The 10,892-nt window shown below is 39.5% G+C and overlaps 1 pseudogene; it reads right to left on the reverse strand.

The window, feature by feature from the left end:
- Nucleotides 1–7,068: 7,068 nt before the first annotated feature.
- Nucleotides 7,069–10,065, reverse strand: LOC111396314 (annotated as a pseudogene).
- Between the last annotated feature and the right edge of the window lie 827 nt (nucleotides 10,066–10,892).

Below are 10,892 nucleotides of genomic sequence, written 5' to 3' on the forward strand. Positions count from 1 at the left end.
TTTTGTTCGTAAATATATTTTCCAAATGATTACAAGATTAATTTTCTTTATAATTAATTTATTTTAATTTGATTAAATAATAATTATGTTATTTATTTATTTATTTTTTATAATTGCCTTTTTTATATAATTTAATAATTGAATAGATAATGTTGTATGAAATTAACAATTTATTTTGTTCCTTTTATTTTTATTTTATGAAATAATCTTTGATTTTGTTCTAATTTATTTAAATAACATTTATATTCTTTATTTTTTTAAAAATGTATTTAATTTGAAATTTTTTTTGTAAATATATTTTCCAAATGTAATATACAAGATTAATTTTCTTTATAACTAAATTATTTTAATTTTTAAATTTGTATTGAATTTATTTTGTTATTAGCGTAATAACTTGCGTATTGTATGGTAGTTAAAATTTGGTTGCGTTAATTTTTTGAGATTATGCGTTATTTTATTATCTATTGTTCAATATTCTAACATTTGAATTTTTGCAAGATGAAGTATCATTTAGATGGGGAGTTGAGACGGATGGCAGGGAAAGCTACTTGGAACAGTAGCTTTGAGAGTTTTACTGCAGTGTTGGAGCTGCTTGATGATCATCACGGAGATATGCTACGACAGTCCTTCTTGTGGTCACTGTACCAGATGCGAGATGTGCAGTACTCATGACAGATTATCGATGGACTTCTATGTCGGCTTCTGAGGCCAGTCGACGGCGATTCCCTCCACTTCGACCTTGGAGGCAAGGTCGTCAGTTTCTTGATGAATGAGTTTAGCTTGATCGCTGGACTGAGGATTACGGGCGACGATGCAGCCATTGAGAGAAGCAATAGGCTGTACGAGACGTACTTCCAGAGACATGGGTCAGTGCATCTACCCAAGTTGATGGTCGCGATCAGGGAGTGCGACTAGATGCTAGATAGATTAAAACTTGGGCTAGTCTACATCCTCAAGAGTATGATGAGGTGTCATCATAAGAAGACTGTCATCGACATTTTTCATTTGAAAGTTGTTGACAATATTGATGCGTTCAACAACTATCCATGGGGCCGGAGATACTACGAAGACACTATACATGTCTTCATCAGATTACACTCGAGGCTCAGGGGATCAATGCGTAAATACGATACATATGAATTGCCCTTAGCGGTGCAGGTAAATGTTTAATATAATTAAAATTAAAGTTTTAGTATATTACATTTATGCATAATAAGTGTATGTGTTGCAGATTTGGTTGTATGAGACAGTCCCTGCAATGGGAGCCCACTTCGCGAAGCGAGGGGAGACACGATACCCTCGGATGCATCATTGGAGATCGTCGCGAGCGAAGGGATGTACCACTGGGAAATAGTTATCGACCCTCCTCGACGATCCTCAAGTAAGTATTATGCATTTGTGATTTATATTATACGTAATTTAAAATCTGTTTACATGATCGTTAACTAGTTGAAATGTCAATATGTCAGCTTGAAGTCATACCTGTGTTGACGCCGTCGATGACAGAGGAGGTTCGGGGTCTTGTGCGGGATTTAGGCATTCCGCACACCCAAGACGAGGAAATGTCTGATCCAAGCCTGGACAGAGATTAGGTATGTGAATTAAATAACTTTTATTGAATATCGTTGACGTATAAATTTATTGAATAATTTTTAATGTTATTTATGTAGGAGGGCGGCCCAGCTAATCGACGATCACCTCCGCCGAAGGCATCGCCGCCACCATTGGCATCGCCTCCGCCGAGAGCATCGTCGTCGCCATTGGCATCGCCGCCGCCGCCGCCGTTGGCATCACCACCGCTGAGGGTATCTCTTTCTCCCTCGTCCAGACACATCCCCTGTGTATCTCCGACACACAGTGATGATTTGTATGCCCGTCTGACTGAATTTATAGTGGAAGAGGTCAACGCGCTACAACGAGAGTTGACGGAGAGGGTCGATGATCTAGGACGAGAGTTGACAGGGAAGGTCGACGATTTGAGACGAGAGTTGACAGGGATGGTCGACGATCTGACAGGGAAGGTCGACTATCTCACAGGGAGGGTCGACGATATGGGACGAGAGTTGATAGGGAGGATTGACGATCTATCCCATGATGTTGGAATGCTACGGTCATGCGTTGTCGACCTTCAGGATACGATAGCGATACTTAGAGAAGATTTAGCCGCTAGGCGATGGGGGACAGAGGGGATGATAGAGATGATGATCGAGAGGGCGGCAGAGATGGTGATGGAGAGGGGTCACCCACATTTTTGGCATGACGAGACATTAGAGTCATTCTGATTGTCTATGGAGGGGGAGAGAGTGGGCCCGATGGGATGGGAGAGGGGATGGCCCCGATGGGAGGGGCGAAGGAGATGGCGACGAAGGGGGAGGTCCCGATGGGAGGGGCAGATGAGGTGGCCCCGTAGGTTTAGAGGACGCCCGTCATGATTAAGGGTAAGAGACATGCTATTGATGAGACGGAGCAGGTGGTCGGCAAGAGGTTGAGGGTTTCGTTACAGTACGTTGTTTCCCCCTTCACGGCTGAGGCCAAGAGGAGGACGTTCATCGATGGGATGCACCCGAACTTATTCAGAGAGGTGGACAATGCCAAGTGGAAAGTGTTCGAGACAGAGTGCAGGAGAATTATCCCCGGATAAGTATTATATGATTTTAATAAAGCACTGTACGCTAACTCGTCTATGCTTATTTTACATTTCCCTGTTTTTTCGGAATTAGCCGCACGATAGGTAACCGAACAGTCTCGGACGCTTACAAGTGGTTCCACGATATCACCACTTCAGGAGCTTGGCTCGTCGGCGATATAAGTGAACTATTCATTTCGTGTTTTTTATGTATACGTCACTTTGTGTTTATTAAATGAATAACTCATACTTTTTTGGTGTTTTCTGATGCAACACATCGACCTGACCATGGACTTGTTGCGAGATCGGGGTCAAAGATATCCAAAATCATTTGACATCTATGGTCAAGTCATATTAAACACCGAGTTCCTGCGTGCCGTTACCATATAGTATCAGTTGCTCTAACTTATGGGTAACGAGTACACGGTGCCAGAATATATGCTCGAGTGGGTCATAGAAATGTCGCCGAGTGTCGGGAAAAAATCATAGAAGGGTTGTACACATATGTACATTCCAACGTCCATCAATAAGCATTATGTTACGCTAAAGATCGTTTTTGCTGACACGACTATATATGTGTACGACCCAAATCATTCATGTTTGACACAAGGCCAGCTGAAGCAAAACCTGGAGTCCGTAACTGTAATTGTTCCTATGATGACCAGACGAGCGGGGATTACTGTACAGGACAGAGTGCGGATTGTTCGGAACACAACGACATCGCGACAGTCCATAAGGTAAGTGTTTGAACTTTGTTGTTTTCATCTTTCAAATTTAGTTTTTTAGCTACACATTTTTGAACTGATCCATTCTTGTTCAATTGTAGCGGCGACTACGAAATATTTGCCATTAAGTACGTTGAATTTTTAAGTATAGGACATAAGGTTGATGGAATCAACTAATCGTAGATACAGAACTGGAGAAAGAAACTAGCATGTGATTTGTTCGAATTTAATGGTGACCCATAAATTTGTATTAAATATATGTAACATTAGAATTGTAAATTTAAATATTTTTTGTGATTATGAAATAATTGTAAAATTGTGTTCAATGTATATAACATTCACATTGTAAATTTAATTATTTTTTGTGATTATGAAATAATTGCAAATTTGTGTTCAATATATATAACATTCAAATTGAAAATTTAATTATTTTTCTGTAAGTTGATTTTTTGTTATTTTACATATATGTCGAGTATGAAACTAATTTTTTCATATAAATCATTATAAATACCATTTATTAAGAATAAATATTGAACATTTATGAAGAACAAATATTGAATAGTGTAAAGTAAACGAAAATATTATTCATTTAACGTACATGTCTAATTATCATTTAGGGGAATTTGACTGGTACAAAATTATCGAGTATGCCTTATGACTCTGCACCTGCCACACCTACGTGATCGAGGAAATTCTCCGGTAGATGGTATTCTAGATGCACTTGGACGTCCAAGACCACGCGGTTTAACTGCTGGTGGCAACAAATCATGAAACGGGAAAATGTGCTCGGAAACTTCCCACTCGACTTCATTCGGCAGAGGAAATATTGTCTCAACATATGCTGTTCTCCAAGACTCAGTCGTATAATACAAAGAGCATAACGTTCTCGCTGCAAAACCTCAATACACGGCCACCGCAGCTGCATGCTCATATGGAAAACTCTCCAACTGAAATCTCGTACAAGTGCATGTGTTATCAATCAAGTCCACCATATATGTCGTATTACGTGCACATTGCATGGAGAAGCGGACTTCATCTGGTGCTTCTACATTCAACTTCCTCGCAACCTCTGCCGCCTTAAAGAGTTTCTCCTCTTAAGCTGGGGCCAGCACGCTAGTGCAACTCTGTGATGCTCACGTCGGTCATGAAACCACTGTTGCAGCTTATTACAAATGTTCTCAATCATTACGAGAATTGGTAACTCTCGATCATTCTTAAACAATGCATTGAGAGACTCCGCGTTATTCGACGTCATCATGCTGTATCGACGTCTTGGAAAGTATGACCGTGCCCAATGTTCGATCCTCATGTTCATCAGATACTCCAATGCCGGTAATGATTTACTTCATATCCCGAACATGAACTTATTACACTCTTCAGCACTGTAAACTTCGACTGCTCTCCTGAACAATGAAACGATGCATTTACCCCGATACCTAGTCCTCAAATTACCTTGTATATGGTACATGCAATACCCGTGATGTGCCTAAAAAAAACTTCAGGGATACCGTTTATTATAGATTGTCCCAATCGATTACAAAGGCAAGGTCTTCGACTTCCCCGATCACTTCCCTCAGTTTCGAAAAGAACCAACGCATAGACAGATCATTCTCGCTGTCGACTATGCCGAATGCAATAGGGTAAATTTGGATATTGGCGTCTTGACATGTAGCAATAATTAATTTGCCTTGATATTTAGCTTTCAGAATTGTACCATCAACTAAAATTACGGGTCGCATTGCATTTTGAAAATCCCAAATACATTGTTCGAGAGCCATGAAGAAATACTTAAAATAATTATCGCCCCTGTCTCAATAAAAAATGTCGTGCCAGGATTAGTTATCCCCATATTATGGCAATACCTAGCCAATTTAGCATAGCTCTCCTCAGCCGATCCCATTAAATCCTCCAATGCACATTTTTTGACTTTCTAGATTTTCTGGTAGCTCATAACCACTTCATACTCTCGACGGACGTCGCTAATGATGTCCGAAGGTCTGTAGATCGTATGTAAGTCTTAATACTTGTGCATTATCTGTCGACCAATAAATCAAGCTCGAACTTGCCTGTGATCGTTTTGAAGAATTCCCACTTCGCAAGTATGTTCCCGTGAATACTTGTGAATTACGAAGCACTCATTCGTATCCATCTTAGTTGCTCTCAAGCGCCAATTGCAACTGTCTTCGACGCAGGCAACTGTCAACAATGACTTGTTTGATTTCTTTACCTTGAATTCAAAGTTATATTTTAATGTCAGCCGGTGCACAGCTTCCTGCAAATCTTTCTTGATTTCAAATAGTTGCTCGATATACAAGTTCTCATCATTGAGAGCCACACGGAAAGAATTGGAGGACATTCCACTTGTTCCAACCTGTGAGCTCCCACCCGACTCATGTCTCTGTCGGGATAAAGCAATCAAATTTTCATTTGTAAACTCATTTATATTCTTATTGTCTTCAATTGACGACGAAATTCTGCACGTAACAGCGACATCACGATCAGAAGCAATTGTCTCAGGAATCACCACATCATCCGCAGGAACTATCTCCACTGTCTCCCAAAAACCTCGATTATTGTTATCTCCCCTATCTGAATCTTCGCGTACACCTTCGATAACATCCTTTTTAATTAAAGTCATACCAAGAACAGTCGGAGTCCGATGCATTTTATTCAATTCTAATAGATAATTCAATTCAGCATCATTAGTAACGAATATCGATGGCATCGGGATGGATGAATCCCCATAACCGTTGAATAGATATCTCAATTGCATATCGTATTGAGATTGATCGACATTTAGCTTATTTTGCAAATCGTGGTACATTTCTGAGTATGATGTACTCTCTGTTATGGGAATCGCAATACAACCACATATGTCACCCGTCCATCTCCATTCCCACCGATTATTTTCATTCAATTCGAAATCATTGAAATAACAGACAGGGATTATCATATCTGCATGAGAAAATAAATTTAATCAACTTCATTTATTAATTATAAGAAGAAATCATTGTAAACAAAAAGTAGTGCCAACAGTCGGCTATTAAATAGCAAAACAATCGGCTGTTTAACAGCCAACAATCAGCCAACTATTTGGCTGTTTTGTGCATGAATTTTTTTTCTACGGTTCTAAAGAAAAAAATTATGAATCTGTTCAAATTTTTTTTTTATAGGTAAGATCTGTTAAAAAGAATTTATACTAACTATTATTATGTCGAAATAAAATTTTTCTACTCAAACGTATACTAATTTACTGAAAATGAAATTAAACATGCATAAATATACTTACCGATTTGAAGTAATTGATATGAAAAAAATTTCGGCTTCAACGTTTGAACATTTTTTGCGATGTTAAGGTTCAAGAAAGATGAAAGTTTTTTCTATCTTGGAAGCTCGTTTTGAAATTTTATAAGTGGGGAAGTGTTTGATTTTCAATTATTAACTAAACGGGTAGTAAAGTCCTTTCAACAATACATTGTTTTGTAATTATATAATACATTTATGGACATCTTTGTCTTTTACCATTCAAGAGGCCAATGTGATAATATTCATGATTTTCATAGTCAAATTGGAATTTTGAACCTTTGACTGGGTCAAATTTAAAAGTACCCCTTGATTGGGCCAATCCCACAAAAAAATATTGGGTTTTTTTTTTTTTAATTTCATGTTAAATAAGCTTTTTGAAGATTTTGACCATACAATACAAGTGTACCACAATCATGCTTCAAATATAATGACTTCCACATTACAATGCAAAATGTGTCGATTCAATCATAAAAAAAAAGGGGAAAAAGAAAAAGAAAAAGAAAACAGGGAACCATTAAGAGTGCACATGCAAATTACTTCAAATAAGACGCTGGGACTGTGACTACTTTTTATGGAAAAAGTGGTTTCTAATGCACGGTAGCTATATAGTTCAGTCTGACCAATGAATTGGAAAGGAAATTGAAATCTAGATATTTCTGTAAAAATATGCATCAGTAAAAATAATTCCATCTTCACAATTTTATGACAATACATGTCAAGTTCACATCTCCATACTGAAAGAAAAGGTAAAATGCTCTCATATCTAAGAAATATTCCAAACAAAGAAGACAATCGATAAGTTGTAATTGCACTGGCTAATAAAAGTCTACAAGGAATGCAATCATAACAATCTTTATCCATCACTTGTAAGTTCACGAAACATACCTCACTGATGAACTTAATTCAATTGCAATTATTGCATAGAAAAGGAGAAATTAGGTTGGCTAAAACTAAAAGTAGAGCAAGGGGGGAACCACTATATTTTCATGCACAAGAACATATGAGAATGCCATCTTTTAGTACCCACAAGTATCTAGCAGTAAATACAAGAAGCCAACATGAAAAATGAATTTGATAAATTCACAAAACGTGTGCACCATATAAGAAGTATAAAATAAAATGATGTGCAACTAAACTTATATTGACGTCAAACTAACAGATAAATATACATATTGTCGGTGCTAAATGCCGGAGATGCATCGAAGACTCTGCAGTATAAACTGCAACAACATACCAAACCTATTCCTGCAAAATTGTTTATCCTCTCCAAAACTTACCTGTCATGGCTGTGAAGTTTTAAGATGCCTAATGTTCTCGATGCTGCAGTGACGCATCATGTAACACCATCATAGGGGCTGAAAACATGGTCTGGTACTGTGCACTCAAATGTCTAGGATCAGCATATGCATAAGCGTAATTAGGAATGGAAGCTGAAAGGGGAGCCATTGCTTAAGATGGATGATGAATTTGGGTGTAACCAACATACTGGGCTTGGTGCTGACTGGAAGGAATCTCGACTAGCGGTGAAGATGCTGCAGCTGCTGTTCTGTATACACCAACGGTCATATCAAATTTTGAAACAGGAGCATTTCTGGTCTGACTGTAAGCTGCAGAGGGAGGCATTGCCGCCAGAGGAGGTTTCTGGGGGTGGCTAGAAGGGGCAGGTGGTGCTAATTCACCATAATTTGGTTGCTGCGCTGGTAAATTATAAGTTTGGGATGGTCTAGCAGGCACAAAATAAACTGGGTACTGCAGCCCAAGTGCAGAGTGGTGTGGACAACACTGTTGCTGGGAAAGGTATACAGGGTAATACGACCCAATTGGCACTTGCCCAGCAGGGATATAATGCGTATTCAAATGAATAAACTGCTGTGGCTGGTACAATTGAGGATTATTTTGGTTGAATTGGCCCGGTAACACATAAAGGGATTCCTGAACTTGAGGGTGCATATGAACCCTGCTATTGTTTTGATCCTCAGTCTTCAGATCAACTGGGTCGATAGAAAGCTTACTATTTCCGCATTGAATTTGTACAACAGGTTCTTTATAAATAATTTGCCCCTACCTAAAGAATTGGTTTGCAATACTTCCATCACTATTCGATTAAACCATAAAATCCCAGATCAAATTGAATATATTTTACTCATAAGTACACAGATAAGCCCATTAAAAAGGAAAATTATGCTAATAAATAAATGGGGTACCTTGAAACTGAGTCTGGGGAATACAAATCAATAGGTCCAGCTTGTTTCTGTTGAAATTGAGGAAATTACTGTTTTTATAATTGTATCTGCACTTGTTGTTGCTCTGCTTGTTCTGTTTCTCTATTCCCACCGCGATCGGATATCTCGTCTTCGGAGAAAATCCAATTCACATACTCCTCACCAACAATCACCGGAACCGCCGAAACCACCGTCTTAGCCACCACACTAGTGGCTACGAAACAGCCAACTTCTTCCTGCTTAACATTTCCACCAACCCCAAAATTTATCCGCTGAATTTGCTCCTCAATTCCCAACTCTCCGACTTTCTGGTTCTCCTCGTTATGTGCTTTTACCGGCCTGTCGTCAACGGAGAACTCGAGGTAGACCCAAATGACGAGATGGTTTCCAGCATAGGGGAACCTGGGATAAAATGCAAATCGTGATTAAGACAATTACCATTCTCATTCCCATTTCCATTTACACCATTCCTCGACGTCTCAATTTGGACTTCCACATCTTTCCCTCCAACAGCTTCCTTACCAACAAAATCATCCTCCAACCCAAGAAGGCAATTAACCGAAGAAGATTCAGAAAACCCACGATCACTAACACCACCAGAAATATTACTAGCCTTCCCATTCAACGCATCTAGAAACCAGTCCTCCGATTTAGTCGACGATCTCTCAACAAGAAGCTGTTTAATACTCGAACTCTTAGGAAACAAAAACAAGCGGAGGCGACCAGGTTTCGACCCACTTGCAGTATTAAGACGGTCATATTCTTCAACCATGTTCTCAAAATCTTCATCTGTACTAACAGAAATTAACGAGTCCAAGTCTTCGTTGGGGAGCTGCTATCTGATAGTGAAAGGCTCGTTGTTCAGGAGGGTTCTGGACAGCCGGCGGTGGATGTCGGAAAAGGAGTTGTTCCGGTCGATAAAGATGATACGGATGGTGCCACTGATGTAGCAGAGTGATTTGTCCTGGGGACGGGGGACTATGTGGCCTCCGTAGCTGCACATAAGGCGAAGCTTCGAAAGTTGGGGCAATGCAGGCGGGGGGTCATCCCAGGAGTTTGTTTGTCGGGAGTTGGGAGAAGAGTTTAGGGAATTTGGGTGCGGTCGCTGTGGTGGTTGGGCAGCGGCAGCGGTAGGAAGCGGAGCAGTGGAGAGTGGTGGTGGGGACTCCATGGGGTAGGAGTCGGAAAAAGGCCGTAGCTGCACATAAGGCGAAGCTTCGAAAGTTGGGGCAATGCAGGCGGGGGGTCATCCCAGGAGTTTGTTTGTCGGGAGTTGGGAGAAGAGTTTAGGGAATTTGGGTGCGGTCGCTGTGGTGGTTGGGCAGCGGCAGCGGTAGGAAGCGGAGCAGTGGAGAGTGGTGGTGGGGACTCCATGGGGTAGGAGTCAGAAAAAGGGAAGGCGAAACGTCGTGGTACAGTTAGGAAGATTAATAGTTCCTTCCTGCAGACTCCGGCCCTTTTCCAACTAATTTAGAGAAATTTACAGTCAAGGTCCTTAAACATTTACTCTTATAGCATTTGGATCCTCACCTTATCTTGTAATCGCATCCCCACACTTTCACAATAAGTTCACTTCGATCCTTCCTAGAGGGATACTGTCTATCTTGCCGTCAAATAGACGTGAACATTTCTATTTTATCACACTGATATCAAATCTTATTTTTGTAGAATGATTAAAGGTTATTTCAAGATTTACAAATTATCAAGGATTTTATTGATATGTTGGAACAAAATGACGTGATCATGCTAAGGCAAATAGTGTCTTGAAAATTGAAGTGACTTTTTCAAATAAATGAAGAAATGATGACAAGATTGGTGTTTGATGTCGGGCATGTTAAGTGGCTAGAGTGCATCAATCATAAAATTTTGGGTATTTAATTAGCGTTAAAATAAGAATGAGCATCCATGTGCTCCAAGCATCAATATTTGGCAACCTTGGTTGCAAATTTTCAACTTAATTAGTGGAAAATGTTATTTTTCTATATTAGGTACAATTAAATATTTATTGAATAA

This window comes from Olea europaea, chromosome 6 (genome assembly GCF_002742605.1).
Source record: "Olea europaea var. sylvestris chromosome 6, O_europaea_v1, whole genome shotgun sequence".
NCBI lineage: Eukaryota > Viridiplantae > Streptophyta > Magnoliopsida > Lamiales > Oleaceae > Olea > Olea europaea.